General features: G+C 50.8%; 1 long non-coding RNA gene across 1 annotated transcript; it reads right to left on the bottom strand.

Moving 5' to 3' along the window:
* Positions 1 to 1,170: 1,170 nt before the first annotated feature.
* LOC113745356 (uncharacterized) lies at positions 1,171 to 1,962 on the bottom strand. Its single transcript, XR_003462110.1, has 2 exons — positions 1,912 to 1,962; positions 1,171 to 1,585 (listed from the first exon to the last, which is right to left on the bottom strand). It is a non-coding gene; the product is annotated as an uncharacterized LOC113745356 (long non-coding RNA).
* Between the last annotated feature and the right edge of the window lie 4,056 nt (positions 1,963 to 6,018).

Genomic DNA, 6,018 nt, shown 5'->3' with positions numbered 1-6,018 from the left:
GTGATGTCGATTAATTGGCAGTTATCAATCAATGCAAATCACTTCAGTCCCATCACAAGGGGGAGAGAGAGAAATTTCATAAAGAAGATGTGACTGCAGCTTCAACCATACCGTGCCTGACTAGGAATAACCCTGAAAGAGAGAGAGGGACGGGAGGGGGAGTCCCCAGGCAGTCTTAATCCTATGGCGCATCACTAAGGATGAACTGAGCCGCCCTAACTATAAGCTCTAATCAAAGAGGAGTCTTCAGTCCTACTCTTAAAAGATGACGTGTCCTGCCTCCGACCAAATGGTAGTTGTTCCCAGAAAGAGCCGGATAGCTGAAAGCCTTGGCTCCATCTACTTTTGGAACTAGAGGAACCACAGAGGAACCACAAATGAACCCAAGAACACAAGGAACCACAAAGAACCACAAGGAACCAGCGTCCTGAGAGCGCAGTGTTTTCTAAGGGGTAGTAAGGTACTATGAGCTCGTTTAGAGATGATGGTGCCTGACCATGAAAGAGCTTTGTACGTTTGGTAGTACGGAGAAGAATTTAAATTCTATTCTAGATTTAACAGGATCCAATCAGGAAGCCAATGGGAGAGATGATATCTCTGATCTGGTTCCGGCAGAACACTGCAGCGAGCATTCTGAAGTAACTGCAAAAGTCCTCAGAGAACTGATTGGAAGGCAGAAGCCGTGATAACAAGTTTCAATAGTTCCAGCCGTGAAGTAACAGAATGCGTGACTAGTTTTCTCATCCGCTGAGACACGATGCTTCATGATTAGCGATGTTTACGTTAGTGAAGAATGCAGTCCTCGAAATTTGTTTTAATGTGCAATTAAAGGACAAATCCTATCAAAACAACTTCCAAATTCTTTACAGGAGCTGGAGGCCAGGGTGATCCATCTAAGTAACTAAGTCGCTAGAAAGAGTTTCTGAGGGTTGGGTCCAATTACAGAACTTCAGTTGTCCTAATTTAACATCAGAAATTTGTACGGTCATCCAAATTTTTATATTTAGATCCTTAAGGCATTTGTATGGAGTTTAGTTAACTGATTGGTTTCATCAGGCTTGATCGATGAATATAAATATTATTATTCTGACCTCCTCTTTGATAACAGCTGCAGCCTGTCAGTGTCAAACTGTGACATCAAACGTCACATGGAGAAGAAAACACGAGTCATCAGCTGATCATTGATTTTTATTGACAAACACAGAAACATTCAAACAAAGTAAATATTGCACAAACGATTTATTCGTGTGAAAGTGTGCTGGTGATCAGAGAGACCAGGATGATGATGATGTTGATAAAGGTGATGAAGATCAGCACCAGTTAAAATCGTTAAAAAAGTAAAATCACTTCTTGATTTGTTTTTTTGGCAGCTAGGAGACGGCGTACATGTAAACATTTCCCAGAAAGCACCACGTCTGCTGGCTGCTGTAACCATGACAACACACTCAACAGACCAATCGCAGTGAAGGAAGAGAGACGGAAAACAACAAGACAGGGACAAACATCCTCTTCCTCCTCAGGTCCATGGAGGGATCTCCTCTCCAAACTTGTTGCAGTGAGCAGCATTTTTAGCTTCAAACAGAATCTGAAAAAACAAAAACTCATTTAATTTCTTAATTATCTGTTATGGTATCTGTTAATTATCTGTTATGGTATCTGTTAATTATCTGTTATGTTTATTCATCTGTTAAGTATCTGTTCCTTTTTTCTTCGCTGTTAATTCTCTGTTATTTTTCGTATCTTTACCTGTTTATTAGCTTTAATTTATCGTTTTATAAACACTGTAGTATTATCTGTTGTTTTACTTTAAGTATCTGTTTTATATTCTGGTACATTATCTTATCTGTTTTAAATCTGTTTATTATCATTTTGTTATATTCTGTTTGGTGGTATGGACTGTGTCCCGTTTACCTGGTGGTGGACGTATGGCCTCACACAGATAAAACAACACCACACGGAGAGTCAGAGAAAGCAGAGCACCACATGGGATGTTCTGACACTCAACGCCGTGAGTCCCAGCCATAGATGCTCATTAACATAAAGACCAGAACAACCTGAGACAGGGAAGCAACAGTTAGACCTGAAGTTCCCTCATGACAGTGTTAGAGCACGAGACATGGAGGGAAGTGTATACGGTACACCTGTAGCAAGGTGAGACAGGGTCCATTTCATTCTCAAGCATCAAACCCACAGTCCTGACACAAAGGGAGAAACCATCCTATACCGATGTGTGGTGTGACCGTCTTAACGGAGTCTCCAGGTGAGGGACACACTAACATGGTCCACTACTACATGAGGTGGCCTAATGCAAGAAAGCTAAGTATGATGATACTAAACTAGAGAGTAACAGGTCAGTGATAGACGTAACAAATGACAGTACAAAAGCAGTGTATTGAAGAGAGACAGATCAGATGATACAGCGACAGTACTGTCATGATATTAGAGACAACAGATCGTGATTAAGCTACGCAGTTCTTATTAGGACGATTTATGTCGCTCCACACATCGATCCAGAGACGCTCTGAGGCTTTGACCACCCACAACGCTCCCGCTGGTCTCCCTGCTGCTCCGTCTTTCCCGCCTCCCCCCCGTTCACTTGTACAATTGTCTCCTTCCCTCCAGCGGCAACCGACTCTGACGCTGGCCCCAAGACCACCGTGCTGTTTCAGGTAAGAAGATTGTTACAAGAAGTGTTCTAAGATGCAAGGATTCATGGTGAAATGGATGATTCCTGTTATTACCTGGGTCTGGCAGCTCCATGCTCGCTGCTAGATTTGCCGCTCTGCCCAAGTGTCATCTCAAACCTTCACCTCCACAGTAACGCTTCTCCGGCTGAGGGCGACCTTTCGGCCTGGCCCAACCACCACGCTGTGGCAGCTGGCAGGCTGGGACTGGTGCTGAGATTGACTGATGTTCCAAACTGGGCCAATCCCTGCGTGGAGCTTCTCCAGGACTGTGCCCATCCTGTCCCCTTAGAGAGGCAGCGGTGGTTTGGTCTCGACTCCTGCTTCTTTCCTTTAGAAGACTACGGTCCTTCGCCCCACGATGCTTCAGGAGGCGGGCAGGGACGCCCGCACACACTCCTGGTACTGGAAGAGACGACAGGAAGTCATTGAGAGACGATAGAAAAACAAAGCGGACGGGGAGAGAGGAGAGATAAACGATACGGAATGAAGTGAACAGAAGCGCGACCGAGGAGATTGATAGAAACAAAGCGACGAGAGAGACAAGCGCGAACGCAGGATAGATGATAGAACAAGCGTACGATGAGTAGGAATCACAAGAACGAGTATAGACGAGCCGGACGAATAGGAGAAACGAAAAGCGACGAGGAGAGAGGAAAGCAAAGCGGACGAGTAGAGAAACAAAAGCGACGAGGAAGGAGAAAACAAAGCGTACAGGAGAGAGGCAGAAAGGGACAGAGAGAACGCGGACTGAGAGTAAACAAAGCTCGGAGCGAGGAGAGAGACGAACAAGGACGAGGAGAGGATAGGAACAAAGCAGTAGGATGAGAGGAGAAGAGAAACGAGCGGACGAGAAGGAGAGAACAAATCGACGAGAGAGAGATAAACAAGCGAGCTGAGGAGAGGAAGAAAAACAAGCGGTAAAGAGATCGAGGAGGAAACCAGAGCGAGACAGTGAGAGAAACAGCGAGAGAGAAAGAAACAAAGCTGACGAGAGGAGAACAGAGCGGACGCAGGTAGAGGAACAGGACGAGAACTAGGAGGAGGAGTACACAAAGCCCGGACAGGAGGAGGATAGAACATAGAGCGGACGATAGACGAGAGCAAAACAACGGACGAGGAGATGATAGAAGAAACAAATCGATGACGAGGAGTAGGAGATACACAGATCCGTACTGAGAGTGAGAGAAACAGAGCTGGACGAGAGAGAAACAAAAGCGGAGCGAGAGAGGGAGAGCAACCAAACAGAAGCGGGGACGATGATAAGTACATAAGCGTACGAGGAGAGGAACAGAGCGACGGAGAGAACAGAGCGGGGCGAGGGAGAAGAACATAGAGCGGAGACGAGGAGAGGAACAGGCGGAAAGCGAGGAGCAGGAAACAGAGCGACGCGAGAGAAACAAAGCGGGACGAGAGAGAAACAAAGCGGACGATTAGAGGAACAAAGCCGGAACAGGAGAGGAAGAGAAACAAATCGGGACGGGAGAGTGAAACAGACCGGACGAGGAGAACAAGCGACGAGGAGAGAAACAAGCGACGAGGAAGAAAAGAGCGGCCCGAGGAAGGAACAGAGCGAGGGGGAGGGCCCACGGGTCAGGTGGGGGTTTCGGGGGGGGGTGTGGAGCGGGGGGGGGGGGGGGGACCCCCCCACCAGGGGGGGGGGGGAGGGACGTGAGGTGACCCGGTGCTGGGGGGGGGTGGGGGGGGTGGTGGTGGGGTGGGGGGGGGGGGGGAGGAGGGGGGGGGGGGGGGGGGAGAGGGAGGGGGGGGGGGGGGGACCACCGCGGGGGAGGGGGGGGACCCCAGGGGGGGGGGGGGGGGGACGGGGGGGCGGGGCGGGGGGGGGCGCGAGGGGGGGGACCGGGGGGGAGGGGGAGGAGCGGGGGGCAGGGGGGGGGGGGGGGGGGGGGGGGGGAACCCCCCACCGTGGACCACCCCCCCCCGTGAGAAGAACAGAGCGGACGAGGAGAGAAACAGAGCGGACGAGGGAGACGTGGCACTCAATGTGGATCCTCAGTGACCTCCAGTAGGGGCCGTGGTGGTCTGATGACCTCGTTGAGTTGTGCTAGCTACGGTACGAGGGCGTCTGTGATAGGAGGGGGAGGGGTGTCACTAGGAGGGAGGGGGGTCCTCCTTGCAAAACACGCTGGTGCACATCGCCAATGGAGTCAGAGGATGGAGTTAGGTTATAACCTCCCTGAAAGAACAGGCGAGATCGAACCAATCAGACACACTCTGTGACAGACGTAGACTGTCGCCAATCATCGCTTCACGCCAGGATGAGAGACACCCCCCACCTTAGATAGGACAACGCCCCCTCTAGTGACAGCAGCTGGTGTTGAGGTGTCGTATCCTTCCGGGGTCACAGGACTATCCGCCAGCGGATCACCCCAAGCCGACATGCAACCACGGCTGACAACCACAACACAACCATACCAGGGTGCAACTACAAGAAGAGAAGCGACCAATCAAAGCTCCGTCAGGTCGAATCGAGAGTGTGTGGTGTGGTGTGTGTTGTGTGTGTGTGTGGGTATGAGTGTGTGTTGTGTGTGTTGTAGTTACCTTACCGTGGTGTGAGTTACCACCCTCGGTGGCGATCGGCATGACCCACGTGGTGAAAGGCGAAGCGGAGGTAGTCAGGTCGTCGCCATACCGCCCCATTCCATTCCATTCCACGCTACATTGAGACGTTAAACCCCGCCCCACTTTGGACAACTCCCACACAAAAACCATGATCCAGGGGGGGCGTCCTCTGAGGAAAGGGGAAGAACATCCGTTGCATAGCGATGGGAGGGCGAACATACAGGACGCGGAGACAGTAACAAAACATCAATCCACTTCCCTTTCCCAAGCCCCTTCCCCTCTTCAAGTCTCCGCTCCTCCTGCCGCACCCTGTCCGTCATCCTCACACAATGTGCTGCGTCCCGTTGCCATGGGGAACAATCGCCAGTCCAGGCTGAGAACGACGCGCAGCGGTGCAATCATGGAGATGTATTTTGGGCGTCGGCGAGCTTCGAGCGCTGCCGTGTTGAAGAACAAAAAACGTCACGGAGAAATCTCTTTCTCTCGATTCTGCGTGATACCAGGAAGGACGGACATCAGCACGAGTCCCCACGCCTTTCCTCACCTGAAGACAGAGAGGACCGGGTCAGGACGTGTCGAACCTGGACGTACCTGGTTAAGTTGGTGTAGTTCCATAACCGTGATGTGGTTGGTGTGTGTGTGTGACCGGTCCTTTGGGATGCCTCTCCAAGGCGTTGAAGCAGCCGCCACCAGGCGGAGCAGAGCGGCATCCTGTAGCTCGGAGTATGTTGTATTGGTAAGAAGTGCAGGA

Source organism: Larimichthys crocea, unplaced genomic scaffold (genome assembly GCF_000972845.2).
Source record: "Larimichthys crocea isolate SSNF unplaced genomic scaffold, L_crocea_2.0 scaffold67492, whole genome shotgun sequence".
NCBI classification, from domain to species: domain Eukaryota; kingdom Metazoa; phylum Chordata; class Actinopteri; family Sciaenidae; genus Larimichthys; species Larimichthys crocea.
This window is presented reverse-complemented; position numbering and strand designations above follow the sequence as displayed.